At 38.2% G+C, this 24,336-nt stretch overlaps 1 long non-coding RNA gene across 1 annotated transcript in view; it reads right to left on the bottom strand.

Annotated features, from left to right (window-relative positions):
• LOC106780961 (uncharacterized) overlaps positions 1-24,336 on the bottom strand; it is a 32,196-nt gene that overhangs the window by 3,133 nt on the left and 4,727 nt on the right. Inside the window, exon 3 of the long non-coding RNA XR_001377422.3 lies at positions 14,173-14,275. This is a non-coding gene — a long non-coding RNA (uncharacterized lncRNA). The remainder of the gene's footprint in view (positions 1-14,172; positions 14,276-24,336) is intronic.

The raw sequence follows: 24,336 nt of genomic DNA, 5'->3' as shown, positions 1-24,336 counted from the left end.
TTAAGGTGACAAGAGAGTATTTTAAGTAGACATTATTAATTTCAAAGTATATTTCCCTAGATTTAGGATTTAGCTTGACATGTAGGTAGTAACACCTCAATTAGAAAATTTCTATTTATCTAAAAAAAGAATGACATAACAGAAGATGTACAAACCAACCTATTTAAGCTTAACACCATTTTGTTATGGAAAATGTTTTAAAAACCATCTTTCAGAGTTATTTTGGAATGGAATTGACCTAGAATGAAGTTTATGACTTCTGGAAAATTAATCTTATTAGATTTTCTTTATGTTTTTAGTTTATGATAGTTTCAAATTTTTGTGACAGCCACATTAAAAATCAGTACAGAAGACTCTATTTGCTCATGAACAAAACAGAGAGAAAGATATTACTATGACCTTGTCTTCATTCTCTTACGAATGGATGAAAACTATAACTTTTCTTTAGGAAGCAATTATCCTAAACCAGAGCTTAAGAAGTTTTGAATTAAGTTTAAAAACATTAACTGAGAATAAATGATTCCACATTGAAAACACAGTGTTATTCCACAGGAAGAATATAATGGCTGTCAAAAAGTCACCAACATTCAATTCAAGTATTATATCATAAACACAGTGTCCTTAGACACTGAAGGACTATAGCTATAAGGAAGAAATGCTCACTATCTTTAAGGAACTTTCAGTGGGGGAGGCACACAGAGTACAAATAAATATAAATTAAAGCAGAAAAAATTCCCAGACTCCTTTGCAGGTGCATCTCCTCTCCATGCCAGCCCACTTCCCTGCATACACCAACTCACACCTTAAAGATGTTTATACATTGATATTCTTCAGGGATGGGTCCTTGGCTCTTATCTCCTCTAATTTTATATATTTTCTAAGAAATCTTTAGACCTCTAATCTCAAACTGACATCAAACACAGACTTCTCTTTTTATCTTAAGTGTACTTTACACAGAAGTTTCCCTAAACTGAAAGGATCTTCTTCCACAGACTTGATCTTCTTCCAGTGTTCTCTGTCTCGGTGGATGGCACCACCACTCAATATGCACAATCCTGAAACATTGACATCACATCTCTCTCACCCTCCATGTCAAACCATCACTAAGTCTAGATGATTTCATGATCTAAGTATTTCTCAAATGCGTACACTTCTCCTTATCACCAATGATAATGATACGGAACCTGACGCGATTTTGTTCAACCTGTTGTGCAGCAAGACAATCTTTGACACTGGGTATAATGGAAGAAAGCAGGAATTTTATTATTGCACAGCACTAATCAAGGAGAGAGGGCAGCTGATGCTGAAATCCCAAACTCCCCGAAAAGCAAAAAGGAAGGGTTTTATTTGGGGTTTTAGGTAGGTGAGGGGGAGCATATGGCCTTGCTGGTCAGAGCTTTCCCACCAGCCTGTCTTTGGCCTTGAGACTACTTGCAGAGAGGAGAGAGCCCATGACCTTGCTGATCAGCAGCTTTTTCACCAGCCTGTATCTCTGTGTGGGGAGGAGATAATGAAACCAGGTGCCTGTCCTTGGCGGTGTCTGTCTCCATGGAAGACAGTGGATTCTGGAGCCAGGAAGCCAGAGAGTAAGCAGGGAACGAGCGTTTTGGTTTTAATCCCACGTATGCTGGGTTTAATGTAGGGAAACTGATATCAGGGTCGGTACCAATACCACCATAACCCAAGCCACTAATTCACACCTGAATTGCTGCAATAGTCTTATAACTGGTTAATCTGTATCCACTTTTGTTATCCTCAATAATTTCCCATGTTACAACCAGAAAGTTCTTTACAAAACTGTGTCAACTCCCCTGCATAAAACTCATCAGAAGTTTTCCATTTCTCTCAGAATAAAGACAAAATCTGGACACTCCCTATCACGAGAGATCCTCTCACATGTCATTCAACCCTACCTTTCTGCTCTCTGACTTTCTTTTAGTTCCTTAAATGAGCCAAGGTCCCTCCCACCAGGAAGCTTTTGCATTCTCAGTCTCCTCTACCTAGGAGGCTTCTTCTCTCCTCTTCATCTACAGATGTCAGTTTACCTGTCAATTCCTCAGGAAAGTTCATCTCAATAACTCATGAAAAAGTAGTTGAACATTTTCACAAAACAATTTCCTTTCTCACAGAGCTCATTTCTTAGTTCTTGTCAGCTTATCCTTATATTTTAAGGTGATTTTTGATTAATATCTGTCTCCCCCACTAATCTAAGCTCCATGAGAGCAGAAACTCACACAGGACTGAGCAGAGTGCCTGGTTCATAATAGGTTTTCAATAAACGTTTGTTGAATGAATGGATGGATGGAGGAATGGAGGAAAGGATGAATGAATGATAGAGGAGTTATCAAGATGAGTTAAAAGTAGAGGAAGAGCTGATTTAACTTCGTAATATTCTCAAGATAGTTTTCTTGTGGTGATGGCTTTTGAGCTGAATAGAATAGACTGAAAATCAGCGGAAAGAAGGGGAGATAAGTTTTGAAAAGCAAGAGAGCATAAAAGTTTTTCGATGTTGTTGGCATGATAAGTTGGTTAGTGTGGCCAGAGTAGGACTGTGTGAGGTATTACATAAAGGACATCTAATGACATACTAAGAATTTTATTGAGTAGGCTGTGAGAAAGCAATGAAGATTTGGAGAAGGGGTGTGTCATTCTCTGACCTGTTGAAAGATGAGCTGAATTTGAAGGACGGACTAGAGAGTCAGGAGATTGGGAAGAGAATAACTGGTTGAGAGGCTACTCAGGAAAGAGAACGGATGTCTCAGCTAGGGCAGTGGAAGTGGAATTGGAAAAAAGAAAAGGGCTAAATACATTTCAGAGAATGAAGCAGTAGTGCTGGGTGACCATCGAAGGAAGGTCTCCTTTTGAATGAGAGGAGAAGAAATGTGATGAAATTGAAGATGACTTTAATTTTTCTGGCCCGTGTGACTAGGTAGATGTGAGATATATATATATATATATATATGTATATATATATGACCATGGGGGGGACCAGGAACAGGAAGAATAATCGTGGTGAGATAAGTTCAGACTAATAAAAATGAAAATTGGATAAACCTGTATAATATTATTATGGAGACGATTGGCAAGTAATAATTGCAGTCCTGCCCTTAGGCCCTGGCACAGGAATCCTTGCTCTGGAACCCATGATTTAGAGAACTTTACTCTGTCCCTGGGCTGGATATGCTTCCTCCTAGATGACGAATCCACAGGTCGAAAATGGATGCGCCCTTGAGTCCACTGTGCATTAATACATCAACTCTGGGTTCTTGAGACCCTAGACACCATGAGCAAATGGGCGTATGTCCACTGCTGGGATTGGACTTGGTGCAGACCTCTTCATTGGGTTCATCCTCTGATGTGCCTCCCTTAGGCCCAAGAGATGATCAAAGGACAGCTGTTTACAAGGGTATGGTCACAACCTGCGCCTGAGGTATGGGGGTCCCCACGCCTACACATGGGGCCCCACGTGATGTTAGCTAGAGCCAGGAGGTGAAACAGAAAAGAAGAGGTGACAGGTCAGGAATGGTTCTTCCTTTCTGTCATGTTCTTGGGAGGAATTCCCAGAAATCTAAGAAGTTAAAATTTGGGGCTGGCCTTCCAGGTTCTTATAGAGGAGTATCTTTCAGAATAGAAGAGCCAGTTATATTTTATCTAGCAGCTTGTTAGCTTGACTCATAATTTTAAAATATTTAGAAAGATGATGTGCCAGCTTTCATTTGAACTCTAACTCAGCTCTGCAAAAAGGATGAGAGAAGGCTTGCTTCAAGATCCAATATGGGGCATCTGTTATCAGGACTGGAGATACAGAGTCGCAAATAACCAGCAATGACACCATAGATACGGAGGAAGTCTCCTCTGGACCAAGCACAGACTGAGAAGACATTATGGAGGATTGGATGTGAGATAGGCAGAAAGAAAGGAGTCAGTGAATGAGACTTAGCTGGAGCAGTCATAAATGGAGAAGGCTGCTCAGATAAGCAGTCAGAAAGGTAGAACATTGTCATGAGGCCAAGGAAGGGTTTCAAAAATAGCAGGATTATTAATAGTGTCTTTTTATAGAGAGGTCAAGCTGGATGAGAACTGAGAAGTGACCAATAGATTCTAAACGACCTTTTAAATAATTGTTGCAATGATATTTTATGGGCAGTCATAAGATCGCAAGGGATTAAGAAGGAAAGGAGATATGAGAAAGTAAAGTTCATAAGTAATGAACATTTTCCTGAAAAATTTAGTAGTGAAGAAAAGAAATGAATGGGAAAGTTTTCATTAGGATAGGAGACAATTAGACTTCTGGCCCATGGCGTAGAAGGCATGGAAGATGAAGGAGAGGGTAGATAATTGATGGAGCAAGTTTCAAGACACTTGGGAAGTAGTAGTGGCCATAAAGTGGGTTAAAGTGGGTGGCAGAGTCAGCCTAGAAAGTGGGGGCTGTCATTATGAGTAAATTTCGAAGGAAATAAATGGGAAAAATTAAGAGTTTGCAATTGGTGATCTTATTTTTTGTGTGCGATGTATAGCACAGGTTGTCAGTAGGGATATGTGGGTGACTTAAGAAAAGAAGAAAAATTTTGCAATAATCACTGTAAAAAAAAAAAAGAGAGAAGTAAGTTAACTAATTTAAATGAATTAGTGAGCGGAATTGGCCTAGCAAAGGCTGATATATGTACCCATCATCAAACAAATCAGGTTTAGTCTCCTCTCTCCTTCTTGAGAGCATCCTTCAGAAAGTCAGGGAATTCAAAAAGAGAAAGTGGATTTTAGGGTTTGCTCATGTTTATTTATTCAACCATCTAATATTTATTGTTTTGCCTAATTAAACGATTTAGACAAGCAGAGAACCTATATTTGGGGAACTGATTTTACAGTGAAATTAGGACACAGTTAAGTAGCTAAGAAAGTTTTGAACACTTGTGAATGAACAGGTGAAACTTGTCACAGGATTCGGACTGGGTAGCAAGAGAGTGAACCCAGATTGCAAACTCAGTGAGATCAGGAACAACTGGAAAGTCTCTCTGTAAAATCTACATTGACTAACACAGTGTCAAGCAGAAAACAGGTTTTAAATAAATACTCGATCGATAAATTAATGAACGCAGTTGGTCTGATAAAAATTAATGAGTCTGATATAAATGAATGATTAGAGTAGAGAGGAATTGGACGGGGAAGGTGGGATGGAATTAAAGAGTGGATTTGGTGGTTGTGCAGTACCGACAGTGGAAACTCAACAGTAAGGGTCAGAGAAAAGGAATTTAGAATTCAATATTTAAAGATTAAAGAATTCTAAATACTGCAGGTGCTAAAGTGCGACTCAGTTAAAATTGAATGGGGGTAAAATGTGTTGGTTTTAGTCTAGGAACGATGATAACTGAGCATTGGGTGGGTGGTCTACAGGAATGATGAAGGGTGGGTCTAGAGAAAATCCGGTGCAGGTTTCCAGAACTGCAAACATGAAGGGCAACATCCTGAAGTTAAGCAAACTCATGACGGTAAGAATAGGAACAGAATCATATAGGCAAAAAAAGCGAGAAGAAACATTAAACGATAGTGGGCGAGCAGAGATGACGAAGTGGCAGTGAGAAAGGGAAGGAGGTGCATCTGTACCGTATCTTCTGGGTTTGAAATATTACAAATTTCAGGCAATGGATCATCCTAACTTTTAAGTTACTGGGAAAGCTGGCTGATCTGAAGGAATCTAGTTTTCATTTACAGTGGAGGAGCTGTGGTAGGCAGAATAATGGCGCCCCAAAGATGTCCACATCCTAACCCCCAGAAACTGTGAATATATTACCTTACAAACCAGAAAGCACTTTGTGGATGTGAGTAAGCTTAACAATCTTAAAATAGGGAAATTATTTAGGATTACCTCAGTGGACCCAATCTAATCACATGGGGCCTTAAAAGCTGAGAACATTTTGTGGCTGTGGCCAGAGAGAGATGGCAGTGTGAGAAGGATCCGACACCTCACTGCTGGTTCTTGGACCTAAGGGGCCATGTGCAAGCACTGGAGAGAGGTCTTCTCTAGGAGCTAAGGCCCCCCACCCGCCAGCTGACAGTCAGCAATGAAGCAGAGATCACAGTCCTGCAAGCTGTGTAATACTGCATTCTGTCTATACCTGAATGAGCAAGACACGGATTCTCCCTAGAGTCTCGAGCTGGGAATAGAGTCTGCCAGCAGGTTGATTTTGCCCTGGTGAGACTCCTACTGCACTCATGACCTAGAGGACAGTGAGACAATAAATTTGTGTTGCTTAAGACCACTAAGTTTGTGGTGATTTGTTACAGCAGCAATAAAAAATGAATACAGGGGCCATAACAAAAATAAATTGAGACTTTAAAGTAATTTTCTGACAAAAGAATGGAGATTTTCGGGAAAATATTGAAAATATTTAGATGGATAGTTACGTAGAGGTAAAAGATATCAAATTGTATGCATTATATATAAAAAAACCCCACAAACCATTACTTTTTGTAATTAAAGAAAAACATTTTTTGAAAATAAAATGCAACTAATTTCCATTGTCATAGGAGATTGACAAAATCAAAAACAATTGACGTCTTGGCTTCCAGTCTACTATTTAATTTAGAAATGGTGTAGAAAAGAGTGAGTCTTATCCCAGAGTATACTCCAACTCTTTCGGCAGTCTTGAAAATTGCTCAAGAAAAAGAAAGAAAAAAAAATCCCTGCCTCTTTGCCCCTTTAGTAATTTCATAGCAAAGATGAGTTCCAACCCATTCTGGTCCTCCATGCCCCACTGGTCTGGGAAAATTGCTCCTGACAGAGGGATGAAAACAAATGGGAACTTGCCTGCAATTTGCTGATGTGCAGGAGAGAGCTTTCCCAGAATTTCCTCTTGGCAAAAGCAGACCCTCCAATTTACATAATAGTGACTGTGTTTTTCCTTTTCCTTGTACCCTTTTGATTTACATTCTTCCTTATTGACTCACTTCTTCCTGGCGTGTTAAAAATCACTCCTCAAATTCTAGAATGACTAAGAGTCTTTTTTGGCTCTTCTTCAGGCCACGCTTCTTCATGACCACGCTCTCTTTCTAATCCCAGCTGTTTCATCCCCATGACTGGTCTGAAGAATGGGGCTCATTCTGGAGTGGTCTCTGTGGACCTATTCTCTCTGCATGTGGGGGAAGTAAAAACATATTTATGGCACAAGACTCTGTATGGTATGTTAGTGCCTAAAATATTTTTAAATAGTATTATTCCTGCTAAAGAATCAAATGTATTAAAGATTCAGCATACTAGATAGTAAAATGCCAATTTTTAAGAATAATGAATAAGGATGGTTTCAGGAAGACTTACAAACAAAATAAATTCAGCAAATTTTTGTACATTTAAACTGATAAAGGAAAGCAGAACATAAGAAAAGGACCATAGGTTTGGGGACCGGATAGATCTATCTTTGGTGTGAATGAAGTTCTACAACATATTAACTCTGAGACCTTGCACCTGATACCTAACCTTCTGAGGCTCAGCTTTATTTTTGCTGTTGTCCCCATCTGTAAATGCGGATGGTGACACCTACCCTACCAGGCAGTTGTTGTAAGGATTAAAACACAATAATTCCTGACACATTGAATAACTGTTCGCCATCCTGTGTGCCTATTGAGGGTGGGAACTATGTTTTCTCACCTGTTTCTCCCATGCCGGACATAGCAGCCATCTGGTAGACACGCAAAAGATGTGTTTGAATGACTGGATGAGGGTAGCAGTGTGAATAACCTAGACTAACAGATAATTGGAGTGAATGCATTCCTAGCGGAGGAAGCTTACATGTGGCCTTCCATGGAGTGAGGTTTACATAATTCATGGGTAGCCAATATTTGCAATTAGATTGCATTCCATGGGAACACACAGGTTGAGCAGAAAGCCACCTAAGACCTTGCTGAGCAATTTTGGGGCAACTGGCCTAGGACTAACAACCCTTATAAAAATAAATAGAAGTCAATAACAATGCCAGTCCCTTTATATTCATTCTTTTAACTTTTTTTTAAAACACCAGAATCAATGGATCTAGGCTGTCATCCATTTAATATTATACTGCATTAGGAGCTGATCTGAAACCATGGGACTCTTTTGGCATATCCAAATACAGTGAGTACGTTTAGCAGGGCAGTTGGGCAATTTTGGGATTTTGACTTTTTTCTCCATGAAACCCCTAATCCCAGCATCTGGAAAAAAACTAAAAGCTAGATTTGAGCAAAGATTAATTGGAATGGTGGCTTCAATTTATACTGTCTAGTTCCCATGGTTCTTACAACAGGCTATTAACTTATTTGGAACACTGTGGTGAGAAGATCTTTGAGCTAAAATTTAGAGATCTTTTAATAAATAAAGATACTAACTCAAAGAGTAAGACAAACAACATTATCAGTGATCAGGAAAAGACTTCTCTTGAAAATAATACTATGGGTTATTACTAGAATTATTTTTAATGTACTTTTTACAGCTAATATGGCTTGCTGTGGGTTGCATTAGACCAAAAGTGACTCATGAATATTTTAAGGCCATATGTTTTGAGGACAGTCAATCAAATTTAGATAAAGCACTTGTTTGAAGTGGCATATTTAAGCCTTCAGTTACAAAGGCTTCTTTCAGCCTTATAATGACATCATGCTTTCCTTAGTGAAGCCAATTACGTCAGGGAATGAATATGAATCACTCTTAAGTTTATTAATCTATTACATTGCTGTTCATTGTCTGAATCATCAAAATATGATGATCAGGCTTTTAAGGAGCCTGATGTTTCGCTCTTCTTTGTTTTGCAATACTTTAAGAAATTCATATCATATATTACTTGTGAGTGACTACTATGAGTGGGAAAAGTAATTAAAGTCTTGTGACAGCAAACATATCTGTACCTGATAACAGAAACCCAATGGATTTAAGCAATTTAACAAAAGACTTAGCTTATTACTTTGTAGCAATAAATATGATGAAGAAAAGAATCAGATTATAGTTTCTAAAAGAAAACAGAAAAAATTTGTTTATATGTAATTAAATTGATTCATTAGCTATGTTATAATAACTAGCACACTAAGGAAATTATTGTTAAATACTTAAAAACAGAGGCATTCAATGTTACAGTATTGCATTGTTTAACCAAGGTGTCAGCTCCAATAATGTAGTTGACAATGAGTTAAAGACCTGGGACAAAGAAAGCTGACGGGATTGAAGGGGCAGAGATGGTAAAAAAGCAGAGAAGTAAGTACTTCAGTGGTGAAGCTGAGCTAGTGTTCTGGAACCAAGTCCAAAAGATTGGCAAGATGGGGGAAAGGGAAGAGAGAAAGTTTACAACCTAATATTAAAAGAAAATGCGCCTTGGAGATCGACATACATTGGTTCAAATCTTAATTCCACTGATTACTCACAGCATGACCTCAGAGTCATATCAGAGCCTGCTTTCTCATTTGCAAAATGGAGATAATAATGCTTGCCTCTTATTTCAGGTGTACCCACCATTAGGCCTTATCTTTGCACTGATCTCTCCCTTGCAGGAACTTACATTTTTGTAGATGAGAGAATGTGTACACAAGTAAGGAAGATAGAGTGTGATGCACGCAGTGTGTATGCAAGGTCCTCTAATGACAGAAAGACGGAAGCAATGAACTCAGCTTGGAAAGTGAGGGGAACCTGCCCTTGACACTTTACATACCATAATTGGTGATCCAAGGTAGGCACCTGTCTTAGTCAACTAGGGCTGCCATAACAAAATACCATAGACTGGGTGGCTTAAATGACAGAAATCTATTTTCTTATAGTTCTGGAGGCTGAGAGTCAGAGATCAGGGTGCCAGCATGGTCAGGTTCTGGTGAGAGCCCTCTTCCTGGCTTGCAGACTGCTGCCTTCTCCCTGGGTGCTCGCATGGTCTTTCCTCCGTGTGTGTGTGTGTGTGTGTGTGTGCTGAGAGAGAGAACTCTTTGGTGTCTCTTCTCTTCTTATAAGGCCACCAGTCCTATGAATCAGGACCCTAACCTTATGACCTCATTTAACCTTCATTACTCCTAAAATCCCTGTCTCCAAATATAGTCACAATGGGGGTTAGGGCTTTAACATATGAAATGGGGGGAGAGGACACAATCCAGTCCATAGCAGCTTCTAGTCAGTGGCAGGCACCAATACTATAAAGACTAAGGGACATGGACACAGAAGCCATAGAGAGTGGCTAGGCAAAAGGAATCAGAAGCTCAAGCAAGGAGTCTAGCCCACCAGTAATTCTTCACCAGAATTGAAATTCTTTATAATAAGGTAACTTTTTCCTCAGACTAGGAAATTTTGCATATTTCCAATTATTTTTAGGGCAAAAGACAATCTCTAAGTGTGGCTATCTGAGGCCTTGTGATGGAGCTCAAGAGGAGCACATGGCTGAAGAAATGATGCTGATATGGAAACAGACCATACAGAAATGGGAAGAACTACTGTCACATTCATCTTTGGGGCCTGATACACTACTGGATGCTCAATACACGTCCATGTAATTAACTTGATAGGAAAATCAAAATACATAAAGATGAACCTCTGTTTTTGGTCCAATAATGACAGAAAGTACCTTCTTTTCAGAAAAAGAAAATAAAATTTGATGTTTACTATTCCAGGAAAGGTGAGGTGTTTGTTAAAATATCTAAATGACATCCTACAGAAGCTCATAAATGTTGAACTCAATAAAGAGTGGCTGTAAATGGCGTGCTGTATTAGAAATTTCATTTCCACTTTCTCTCCTTTGTGCACAAGAGGATGGTGTTGTATAACCTTTCTTAAAGTTAGACTGGGGCCACATGACCAAAGGCTGGCCCATGGGATGTGGGCAGATGTGACACAAGCCACTTCCAAGCCTGACCCTTAAATATATCTTGTGTGGCCCTGACACTCTCTCCTCACTGCCGCGGGAGGGACCCTGACTTGGAGACCACCCGTTACACATTCTGAATCGTAAGACAGAGGCGGCTTACCTAACCTGAACTGGCTTTGCATGAATGCAAAGGAAATGTTTTATTGTGTTAAAGGCACTTAGATAACAAGTATAGGTTAGCTTATCCAGACTAATACATTACCCTTTCCATGTGTGAGGAAATTTGTTTTCTGTTCTGCTTAATTCTATTTTATTTTAGTTTTCAAAAATTCTAATCTCAACCTATTAAACTGTTTTAATGACCCCTAATGGGTCCTGATCTGTAGTTTGAAGAATGCTAGAGTTCAGATAAGGTAATGGAATGCCAGCCATTAAAACAGATGGATTGGATCCCATTCTTAGAGACTTTGAGGCTACGGTTCAGACTAATCACAATTAGGTGGTTCCATTGTCTTCTTTGGGAACTAAAATGCTACCCCAGTCTTCTCATCGATTGGTAACAACGGAAACCAACTCTAGAGACTTGTCTTTTTCAAAATGAGGCAAATATTATTAAAACATCATAAATATTAATGACACACTCCATAGAAAGGACAAAGGAAATGAGATACCAATTTTGAAATGATTGTGGTTTTTTTTCCTTCTTGATCTGTGATGGCTCAGACTGCCTTACTGGGTTTCATTTTCACACACTGTCTTCTTCAGTCTAGAGTTCCCAACCTCTCACTTCCTATCCACGACTTCCTGGAGCAGTCTGGCTGGGGCACATCCCCAGGACCTATCACCTGCCCAGCTGCTCTTCCTTCTTGAGGCTTGAATCCTCCAGGAAAACTGCAAAGCCATTTAGGTGTGGACTTTGTAACGAACTCAAATAGTTAAGCTCTAAGAAAGTCTGTTCACTGTCTAGACATGTGTCACTGTGTAGCAAAACCTTTCCTCCTGTGCTCATAGCACCCCCAACCATGAAACTATTTCACGAAACTTTGAAACTGCTCTCAAAGAGAAGAATGATGTCAGCGTAGCATCCTCCCTCCCTTTTGGTTGGTTTTGATTCTTTATTTATTTTTAAGTAATATATTGGTCAAGCAAGAGGGCATTGGGCTTAGAGACATCAGATCTATATCACTCCTGAAAAACTAGGAAATCTGGATACCCTCCTGTATCCCAGGTTTATATCTGACTCAGTCCCCCTTCTATCTGTGGGTTTAAATTATTTTAAATTCTAAGGAGTTTTTTTTTTTTTGTCTGCTTTGTCTCTACTTGAACTATCAAGAAGGTTGGGATGACAAGGAGCCAGTTAAGCTTTCTGTTGATAAGAACTTTTATTTTTAAAATTTTTTCATTACAGTATCTTAATATTTTAACATAACATATTAGGAGTAAAGTTAAAACAGATTCCAATCTAACTTCTTTACAGGTTAAAATCTTCTGATGTTACTTAGTTGGGAGGAAAAATGATTGGTAAATGTTTCGCCAACATAGTTAAAAGCAAGTGGTCATGCTTTTATGTGGATTCTATATTCTGTGGATTTGCAGAACAGGAGGAGAAATGTTTTTGCAGTAAGAAAGTATATAGAAATCACAAAGTGCTAGGTAACAAGCAAAGGTACAAATAATTAATACTCAACCATGATGTTGTCATTTACAACAAGGCAGGGTCTACTAAGAACAGAATTGGTACACTTATGTCAGCCATTTAAAGACAGAAAAACAGACAGAAATCATGGTAAAATTTAAAGTGCCATTCCTAGGGGACTTTTTCTAGTTTAATAAATTAATCCCTACTAGTAGTTCCTATCTTGATTATGAAGCATGATTATTGTTTAAGGCCACTGATAACTGGCATGAACTAGAAACAAAGATAATTAGGTTATCATAGCCATGATGGGGGCTCACATTCGGGAAGAAGTAGGAAGCACCGGAGTTCTAAATGAGCGGGAATCCTCTGAAGTATACATCTATGGGAGTCGATGGTGTTCCCATTGTGGAGAGCAAACAGGACAGAATCAAAAGACTCTTGAATGCCATGCCATATGAATTAGATATTTTCCCTTTTACATACAAGGAAAACCATCAAAGAGGCTTTAAAGCATTGCAGAGGCCCAGTTATCTTGAAATTTAGATAGCAAACCTCATTGTAAAAGATGGATTGGATGGCTGGACTGGAGACAAAGAAGTCAGAGATGACAATCGAAACTCAGACAGGAAAGTGGAAATGGAGAGTAGTGAGTAGAAAGGACATGCAAGACAGTGCAGATGTAGAACTACCAGGCCCAGGGGACGACCTCAGTGGGAGAGCGAAGGAGAAGCAGAAATGAAGATGTGATCCCAAGTTTCCTTCATGGCGACTGGATAGATGGTAACGCGATTTACAAAATGTGGTAAAGAAGTGGGTTTGGAGATAACGATAATCAGTTCAGTTTTGAACCTAATGCATTAAATTTTCAAGTCAGACCCAATTTATGATAGTCTTTGAAAACCAGGTCAAAGAGTTCAATTTTGCAGTAATTAGACAAGAGGTATTGAAGAACTAAATTGTGGAATAATAAAGATGGTGTTAAAATATAATTCATTGCATATCCATATGTAACTTTTAAGAAGAAAAAGTAGATTCAGAAAAATCCATCTTTGAGAAGCTAGTGATGTAGGCACAGTGATAGCTACAGAAAAATTTAGGAAGGGGCCACAGAGGGGAGATTTGACGTCATGTCATGTAAGGAGCACAGATCCCTCTAACCTACATAACGTCTGTGTCTGAATAAGAAGAAGGCGACTTCTCCAGATAAACTACGTCCTACGGGTGGAAAGGTTGGTAAGTGGACCTGATGAGATGACTTCGTAAAAATTATATAAGACATCTCCCTCCTATGGGTGGCTACTGTAGCCTGTGGAGAGTGGCCTGCATTCCGGCTCCCATCCACTCCTTTGACCCAGCTTCCATTTGCAGTGTGGCTGTTGGTCCTGGAGGGAGAGTATACACAGCCCCATAGGCATTTGACCAGACGAGAAAAACCTAAGACAGCCATGTTTCGTTTGTACTTTAAGTGGATAAAGGATTCTCTGGGGGAAGGAAGATTAGACTTTTCCTGTGGCTTTACAGGGCAGAATTATGACCAACAGACAACTATTTTGAAACGGCAGGTAAACGTTTTAAGTAAATAAAACTGCTCAAAAGTATGACTGACTTTCTCAGGAGACAATAAATTCAGTCATTGGAAGTGGTAAAATGGAGTCTGCATACCTAATTGATAAAGATTTTGTAAAGGAATTCTTCAAAAAATTCTTTCAAGCCTGTAATTTGATGGTCACTTACCAAATGAGTGCTGTGGCTAGTAAATCTCTGACCACAGCAGAGCTGATCATGGCTGGAGTTGAAGAGGCTGAACTTGGTTTGGTTCCTGTAAGAGGAATGTTTCCTGAAATACAAAGATTTGGGGAAAAAAATAGAAGACCCCCCCAAATCCTTAAGATTTAATATTTGCATAGCTGTATAATGTTTGCTATAGTTGACTATCATTTTACTGTAGGTACTAGATCAACTTTGGGCTAAAAGTCCTACTTGAATTAATTATTCTAGTAGTAGTGGTTGTAGATGAAATCCTGACTTGTCTTTGGCTAGATTCTATGTCTGCATTCCCCAGATTTTCTAATGTACATAATTGGCTGGCTAGTGTTTGTTTTGTGCTTCTGAATTCAATTGCTTTGATTTGATACACTTTATATCTAGGACATCAATTTTATTTCAAAAGGAGGGTCTTCAGTATGACCTGACTTTGTAAACAAAGGTCCAGGTATGAAGTATCTATATTTCACTGAAATAAGAAAGTAAGAACAATAAATATCAAAGATCTTGTTTTCATTTAATATTAAATTAATTGGCCAACTATTTTAAAGAAAATAACCTTTTTTGGGAAAAAAATGTAAGTTGATAAAAATCAAAGTTTTTTCAAATACTTCAGCATGTAGAAATAAATACTTCAGAATGTAGAAATAAAATGCAAAAAAGAAAACAGCTCACTAAGAAGGACAAAGAGGAACCTGAGCCAGCAGGTTAGTTACACAGCTAATGTTGCTTCTCTCCCTTGAAAGGATAAATAGGAGGGCAGGAAGATAGAAATCTGGTTTCCTGGTTCAGAAGGTTGCTGCACATCTCGGAACACGCTCTACCTTCCAACTCATGGTCCTCATTGGAGACCGGAAACAGGCTCAACAGATCTGTGTCTAGGAGTCAATGTTTTTAACAAAGTAGAACAATGGGTGTAGCAATTATGTATATCAAAACCTATTCCTAATGACAGCAGTGTAATCCAAATGATAAGAAATAGAGGAAAATAGACATTCAAAAGATCAGTGGCATAGTAAACCCATGAACTCAGTGAAACACAAACACCTCATCATTTGAAAAAATAGATTTGCATTTCATTTATGGGAAATCCATTCATCAATATTCATTCATAGAATGCCTTCCGTGCGACAGGCATTTAAGATGTAAACAGCAGCGGTGGCAGCAACAACCACCCAATCCCTTTTTTCCCATCAATCATTGTCGTCGGCTTGATCCAACAAGCTAATTAACTAACAAACTAAAACAATATCTCAATTCAAGTAGCTTTATTGAGTGATTAGAAATGTGCATTTTTATGGTACACCAACTATTACTGAAATTTAGGATGCTATCATTGTTACTTAATTAAAAGTACTTTATGTCAACATGAAGAGGAAAAATCAAAATAATATTTACTCTGCCTAACGTGGCAATCTTTCATAGTTTATTGACATTTGGCATGAGTATAGGCTAAAAGCAGATTCAGTATTGTAAGGTATTACTGTATTCGTTATCTATTACTGTGTAACAAATTTCCACTTGAAGATGGGGCCTTGTTTGCCAGTTCCTAGAGGAGCAAACGCTTGAGGTATCCAAACGGTGCTGACTCATTAGTTATTCATCACATCAGATCATTGCTATGTTTTCCAGAAAGCCTCTTTCTCCACTCTGGTCAAATTTTGTCCCTCGGGCCCCAGAGTAACATTGCTTCCGCCTGTGTCTAAAGCAATCTTCATTAGAACATTTCCTTTGTCTTCCACGGGCAGTCCCTCCATCAGAGACAGAATGAGTTGGTTAATTTTATGTGTCCACTTGGCTGGTACCACAGGGTACCCAGATATTTGGTCAAACGTTATCCTGTGTTTCTGTGAGGGTGTTTTGGCTGAGATTAACATTTAACTTGGTGGACTTCGAGGAAAGCAGACTGCTCTCCCTAATGTGGGTGGGTCTCATCTGATCAGTTGAAGGCCTGAATAGAGCAAAAAGAGCAGCCTCCCAGGAGCAACAGAGAATTCTCCAGCTTTCTGGCCTTCAGACTGGAACTGCAGCATTGGCTCTCCTGGGTCTCTAGCCTCCTGGCTTACTCTGCAGGTTTTGGATTTTCCAGCCTCTACAATCATGCAAGCCAATTCCATTTTATAATAAATCTCTTTCTGTCTGTATACACATACAAATCCTATTGGTTCTATTTCTCTGGAGAATCTTGACTAACGCACAGGGTCATACTTATTCCACGAGGTGAGCAGGACATATAGCAAGACACTATGCCATTTTCTCCATCATCTCTGTCTTGGCCCCAGGGCATAAATTCTCCCCGTCTCTTTAGGCCCCAGTCAAAACATCTCAAGCGAGTCAACATACACTTCCCTAAGGTTTATTCCAGTGATTCCTCGAATATATATATTCATGAATCCTAGGAGTACACACAACCTTGTGATGTACATACTTGCACATCAATCATTGTCCCCCATTTCGGACTGCTTCCTGTGATAGATTCCAAGAAGCGGAATTCTTGGGTCAAAAGCTATGAGTTATTCAAGGTTCTTCACTCATACTGGCAAGCTGCTTTCCTCAAATATATTGTTACTGGACCCTCACCAATAATGAATATTCACATTCATATAGTGCCGTGTTATTCTAATTAGCAGTTCTTTGATTGATGGCCAAGTCGAACATAGTTTTATAAGTTTATTAGCCATTATTATTTGCTTCTCTGAGAACCGTCTTCTCATGTCTTTTTACTCATTCTTTTTTGGGAGAAGGGTGGGGATTAAGGACAATAACCCTTTATCTTTCATATAATTTGAAAATAATTTTCTGATTTTGTTGCTTGAGGTTTTTTTTATGAAAGAAATATATATTTAGTGTAGAAAATTTGCAAAAATGCAGAAAATCACATAGAAGAAATAAAAACTACTCAAATTTCCCAGAGATGGCTGTTATGAACATTTTGCTACAAATTCCTCTGGTCCTTTGTTGTGGACACATGTAAATATAGACACACAAATTCTCTGTTTTTAGGAAAATATAATAATATTGCACATTCTGTTTATAATATTTTCAATTTTTATTTTAGAATATTTAATGAAAATCTTATCATGTTATTAAATATTCTTTTACAGTATGATTTATTTAACCTATTTCCTGTTGGAGATTTTTGGTTGTTGCTAATTTTTACCACAGTAAATAGGGATGAACATCTCTGCATATATCAGTAGTATTAAATTATAGAATTATAATTTCTTGTGAAAACGGAGGCATATTTTAAAGTTTTAGATAAATATAACCAATCTATTATCCAAACAATTTATACATCTACAGTAATATAAGAAGATGCTGATATCTCTATACTCCCAACAATATTTGGTATGATTATTAAAAACAGCACCACCAGAGAATAACCTTGATAATACGTAGGTTCAAATGAGCATCTTTGATGTTTTACCTTTCCCTTGACATCCATTCAATTAATAATTGTTGAGTACCACCATGGGCCAGACACGATGCTGAGTTCTGAGAAAACAGTAATATCCTCCCTCTCTTCCTGAATCATCATCTCCATTTCTTGGGTCAAAAGAAATCCTTGACATAGACTTTTCATCTCAAGTAACCAAGTGTCTCAAGAATACATTGCATCTTCCCTATTTCTCAATTATAGTTTTAGCTACCCAAGTGGGATATTCTAACCCACATCTGCTGTATTATGGCCAATACTCTAAAGGGTAGTTCCATCTGAGTAACCCTTTTTTTCTGATATAGTTCTGATTTTTGGTGAGATTAATGTAATGCAGAGGGTGTGGACAACCTAGCTGAACAATGAGCTCTGAAAGAAATTGTGAATTAAAATTGAAAGGTAGTTTGGTATTGTACAAAGAGGGTGGATTTTGAGTCGGAAAGATCTTAGGTCACGTCTCACTTGTACTGTGACCTTGGGTAAATTACTTAGTTGCCTCTTTTGTGAGGTGTGGCCTATGTAACATTTTTCTCAATGAATAAAAAAATTCTAGAAGAGTACTGACCACTGAGTAGAGCTAAGAACTTCTGGGTTGTTTCACCCAAACTTTGTTCGTTACTCGATCTGTCTCCTTCCACCAAGCTCCTCTCGTTTTGCTGCCCTGTGTCTTCCGAGGCATCCTTAACCCTCCCTGCTGGCCCTGGAAAACGTGAGTCCCACTTGAGATTACCCACCTGCGCATTCTTCTCTAAATGATGCCTTGTGTTATGAACTTGTCCTCACCCTGCTCATGTACAAACTCTTGCACTGACTGGACGCTATTTTCTACAGTGACAACTAGCTTTCAGGAAAACTGTGAGCTCCTTCTGGGCAGAAAACATGTCCTGTTTTCATCTGTCTTTTCATCCTCGGTCCTCACCTAGCACAGTGTCTGGCACCTTCTAGGTCCTTGATGACGATCTATTGAATGACTACTCATCTGAACTTGGGTGTTAAGGGCTCATGTGTTAAATCTCAAGAGTATTTTTTTTTTCTCTCGTTTCAATGTCCTTCTCTTGTTTCACCTGAAGATGTCTTATACACCTATCAAAACTGAACCCAAATGTCACCTTTCCTGGGAAGACTTCTATAGGTCCCTGATGGAATAAATCACTTGTTTCTCTATACTCTCCAAGCCCTTTGTCTATTTACTTTCATCATCTTCTACTTTGGTAGACTCTGGCGTCTAATGTATCTTTGGATTCTTAGTGTTCAATATCCTGAAGAAAGTGTTCAATAATCATCTGTCTGAATTGAACAGAGAGGGAGGCTATGTTTAATCATTCCTGTGACTTCAAATTTCACTTTGTATAAAGAAGCCGGTTTAAACGTACTTGAAGGACAGTAAGTAAAAAGAGACAACATACAATAACGGGGGTGCAGGGAATGAGGAGATAGAGTAGGTTTGGATTGGTGGCTCCACAGTTAATGGATGTATATCTAGGGGCCAACTTTCCCCTCTCTCTGGCCACCGCTAGTCTCTGCATGGGGCCAGCAAGAAAGCCACTAGAGGTGCAGCACATTCCATGTGATTTAGCATATTAGAGATAATGCCCTGCCCCTAGAGACATATCCTTGGACATGCCCTTAGACATCATCCATCAATGATGGAATTCCAGGCACCACAGCAGACGCATGGGCAGATATTCATACTTCGCAAAACACTTGGAGGCCTCTGCATAGGAATGGTCCTGCTGAGACAAGTCCATGGGCCTTCCTTATGTAACTCATTAAAGGAAATATGTGGGTAACCAGAGCTGCAGTGGAGGGCAGAGGGGTAAATAAGGACCAGCTTCAGAATCTAATTGGTTATCTTGAAAATCTGTCACTTCACCCTTGCAATACCTCATAACTTTGTATTATTAGTAAATTTAATTATCATGCTTTTGATTCAACATCTCAATCCACAGATTGAGGTGTTTTTTAAAAGACTGGGCTTTAATTTCCTAAGGCTTTTAGGAGACATTTAACCTTTTCCTTGTAAGCATTTCTGAGAAATTTTCATTTATCCTATCTGGCCTTCAACCATCACTGAATCTGCAGGCATTTCTTCCCTCTTAACTCCACATTTTATACTTGAATGCCCGTTTTCCATTTGTCAACTTTGAAACACTAGACAAAACTAAACTCAAACATTGGTGGAGGTAATTTTCCCAAAGATCACTCTCAGGAGTTCTATTGCTGGTAGAAAGGTGAACATTTGCTCAGTTTTCCACAGGCCCCTACACTCCTCCATCAGTGTGGGGTCGAAAAGCATGAAAGCAAACATTATTGAGGAAAAAAGATTTAGATGTCGAAAAATTTTGCTTCTCTTAATATTTCTAATTTGATTTCAAGAAAAGGAGCCAATGTTATTGTTTTCAGACATCAAGTAACCAGTGGGTTTTGAATTTTCTACCAGTTATCCATCCATGTGTGGAATCAACATATGCAGGGAAGAATAGGAGACCGATTACTTAATTTTTTAAAACAAAACTGTTGAGACAGCAAAGGATATTCAATTCTATTAAAGAGACTAAGCAAAGACCTTAAAAAAAATCCTTACCTTCCTGGCATTGGGATTGTGTGATATGGTTCCACAATTCAGGGAGATTGGAAATTACAGAACATCTGCAATGAAATTGGTTTTCTGTGGAAAACTGATGAATCACTTACTGCCAATGACTAGAAGGAAAAGCACTTGTTTATGCCCTTATGTAATGAATTTTTATGAGGTGAAGTTTGCTGTTTATAAAAAATACACTTTAAGCTGCTGTAGATGTAAAATAATAGAATTCAGAATTCAGAGCAATGCATTACTGCAAAGACAGTCACTAGCAGAATATTATCTGCTTACAAAACACCAAAACAGGGCTATTACTTCTATAATGGAATTAAAAAAAAAAATCTCATCTACCCAGTTGGATTCTGGAAGAAAACGTATTTAAAGAGACATAGCTGAAATTGACAGCTCCAAAATTGCATGTATTTTCAAGGAAAAGTTATTAATTCTCTTATTGTGCTCCTGAATTCCAACTGTGTTCTCCCTCAAAGCAAGAAAGCCACAGAACATTTTAAATTAAAAATGGCACTCCTAAGATATACTACAAAGACGAACTCGGGCCGCTGCCTCTCTACGATGTTACAGAAATGCATGTAGAAATCTTCCCACACTAACACCATCGGTTGGTCTGCTCAACATTTGTGAGGGGCTTCACGATCAAACCCAAACTCTCTTGCCTTCTTCAAACATATACTGAGCATCTGTATCATACCAGTCACTATTTTTGGCCCTAGTGTCACAAAAAAATGAGAAAGCTACAGCCTCTGTCCTTGCCGAGCTCAGTCTGCTTTGCTGTTGGAGAAAGAGGGTCATCCAAATGAAACTGAAGAATATTCTAGCAGGTTTGAAACAGGGCACTAGGAAATACTGCACGCACTATTGGATGGGGACCCTTGCCATCAAAGAACTTATCTGCCCTTTGTGTTTGGTCTGGAGCTAAGCATTTCTAAAGGAATTAACCATAATTTCCATTCATGGAAAACAACAGCAGTATTTTGCAATTTTGTTGATTAAAAAGGTACGCTTACAAATTGATGTGGATTTACAAGAACAGATGCTGTCAGGAGAGGATGCTATTTCCTGAGTCCTTCGTGAGGTGTGTTTGCCAGGGGACCCTCCTGGACACCTCGCAGAGCTACGGTAAGGCCTCTGGCTCTGCTAATTCATAACTGTGACTATTTAGATAAACTCTCAGCTGAAGTTCAAGTTTGCATCACGTCTTATTGGCAACCACACCATAAAAATGCCTCACAAATGTCAGCATTTTTGTGTCCATGTCTAGAAGGAATACAAAATCCTGGGTCAGACCCTGTGTCTCGATTCTCAGTTGAGGAAATACGGTCATTTTACAGGCTTAGGAGAATTCATGATATATTCGTGTCAATTATTTTGATCTGGTGTACTAGTTCTAGACATCTTAAAGCAATGAAACTACATTCATTTACAAATACTGTCCATTTATTTACAAACACCACACAAATACTTTGGAAAAGGGAATGGGAACTTTTTACCTTTTTGGTGCCTTCATACTTCTAAGTGGTTAAAAATATGTATATACTATATGGAGTCAGAGATTTAATATGTAATTTAAAATGTATGAAATAATTCAGACTTTTTCAACAGTCGCTTTGCTATAATTAAAGGCAGGATTAATTTATTGTAATGCAAAAATGGGTACTCTGAGGCTTTTAGGATCTTATGTCTCCTAGATTCACATATTTAAAAGACTTGTTTACTAGCTCTACAGATGTTTTACCTTTGAATTGAAGCAAAATTGGCCATGAGATTTTAAAGAAAAAATAAAAATAACTTGTGTTGGTCTAATTAAAAAGTATTACATATTCATTGTAGAAAATTTGGGACATAAAGAATAATACAAAGAAGAAAATAAAATTGAATTACCTGGACATGTACGTAAGATATATATGTACCTGTTTATCTCATAGTTGAGATCATATTCTACTTAATTTAATATTCTACTTTCATTATAGTTTTATATTTTGTTGCAATTGTATTTTTAATTTCTCTTTCTGCTACTTCATTGTTAGTGTATAAAAACACAACTGACTTTTGTATGTTGATTTTGTATCCTGCAACTTGACTGTATTCATTTATTATTTCTAAAAGCTTTTTGGTGGATTCTTTAGGGTTTTCTATATATAAAATCATGTCATCTGCAAATAGAGACAGTTTCACTTCTTTCTTTCCAATTTGGATCTCTTTATTTCTTTTTCTTGCCTGATTGCTCTGGCTAAGACTTCTAATACTGTAAGACTGGTGAAAGTGGGCATCCTTGTCTGGTTCCCGTCCTTAGAAGGATAGCTTTCAGTTTTTCTCCATTCAGAATGATATGAGCTGTGGGTTTGTCATATATGGCCTTTATTATGGTGAAGTACTTTCCTTCTATGCCCATTTTATTCAGAGATTTTATCATAAATGGATGCTGTATCTTGTCAAATGCTTTCTCTGCATGTAGTGAGAGGATCACGTGATTTTTATTCATTTTGTTAATTTGGTGTATCATGTTGATTGATTTATGGATGTTGAGCCATCCCTGCACCCTTGGAATAAATCCCACTTGATCATGATGTATGATCATTATAATATATTGTTGTATTCAATTTTCTAGTATTTTGTTGAGGACTTTTCCATCGATGTTCATCAGTGATATTGGCCTGTAATTTTCTTTTTTGTGTTGTCCTTGTCTGGTTTTGGTATCAGGGTAGTGTTGTCCTTGTAGAAGGAGTTAGGAAGCCTCCCCTCCTCTTCAATTTTTTGGAAGAGTTTGAGAAGGATAGGTATTAAGTCTTCTCTGAATGTTTGGTAGAATTCACCAGAGAAGCTGTCTGGGCCTGGACTTTTATTTTTTGGTAGGTTTTTGATTACTGTTTTGATCTCCTTACTGGTAATTGGTCTATTCAAATTCTCTATTTCTTCTTGATTGAGTTTTGAAAGGTTGTATGATTCTAAGAATTTATCCATTTCCTCTAGATTATCCAATTTGTTGGTGTATAGCTTTTCATAGTATTCTCTTATAATCTTTTGTATTTGTGAGGTGTCCATTATAATTTCTCCTCTTTTATTTCTGATTTTATTTATTTGAGCTTTCTCTTTTTTTTTCCTGGTGAGTCTAGCTAAAGTTTTGTCAATTTTGTTTAATTTTCAAAGAATCAACTCTTGGTTCCATTGTTTTTTCTATTTCTTTTAGTCTTTACTTCATTTACTTCTGCTCTGATTTTCTTTCTTTTGAGGAAGATTAGCCCTGAGCTAACATCTGCCGCCAATCCTCCTCTTTTTTGCTGAGGAATACTGGCCCTGAGCTAACATCCGTGCCCACCTTCCTCTACTTTATATGTGGAATGCCTCCCACAGCATGGCTTCACACACAGTGTGTAGGTCCACATCTGGGATCTGAACTGGAGCACCTTGGGCCGCTGAAGCAGAACGTGCGAACTTAAGTGCTGTGCCACGGGGCCAGCCCTCTGCTCTGATTTTTATTATTTCCTTCCTACCGTTGATTTTGGGCTTTGTTCTTATTTTTCCAGTTCCTTTAGGTGAACAGTTAGATTGTTTATTTGAGATTTTTCTTGTTTGTTGAGGTAGGCCTATATTGCTATGAACTTCCCTTTTGGAACTGCTTTTGCTGTATCCCATAAATTTTGGCATGTCATATTTTCATTTTCATTTGTCTCTAGGTAACTTTTTATTTCTCCTTTAATTTCTTCATTGACCCAATTGTTGTTCAGTAGCATTTTGTTTAATTTCCACTTATTTGTGGCTTTTCTGATTTTCTTCCTGTAGTTGATTTCTAGTTGCACACCCTTGTGGCCAGAAAAGATCCTTGGTGTTATTTCAATCTTCTTAAATTTATTGAGACTTGTTTTGTGGCCTAATATGTAACCAGTCTTAGAAAATGTTCCATGAGCATTTGAAAAGAATGTGTACTCTGCAGTTTTGGATGGCATGTTCTGTATATATCTACTGTGTTCATCTGGTCTAATGGGTCATTTAAGGCCAATGCTTTCTTATTGATGTTCTGTTTGGATGGTCTATCCAATGGTGTAAGTGGAGTGTTAAAGTCCTCTACTATTATTATGTTACTGTCTATTTCTCCCTT

The sequence above is a fragment of the Equus caballus genome, chromosome 9 (genome assembly GCF_041296265.1).
Source record: "Equus caballus isolate H_3958 breed thoroughbred chromosome 9, TB-T2T, whole genome shotgun sequence".
NCBI classification, from domain to species: Eukaryota; Metazoa; Chordata; class Mammalia; order Perissodactyla; family Equidae; genus Equus; species Equus caballus.
Note: the sequence above shows the minus strand (reverse complement) of the source record. Positions and strands in the feature narration are given on the sequence as shown.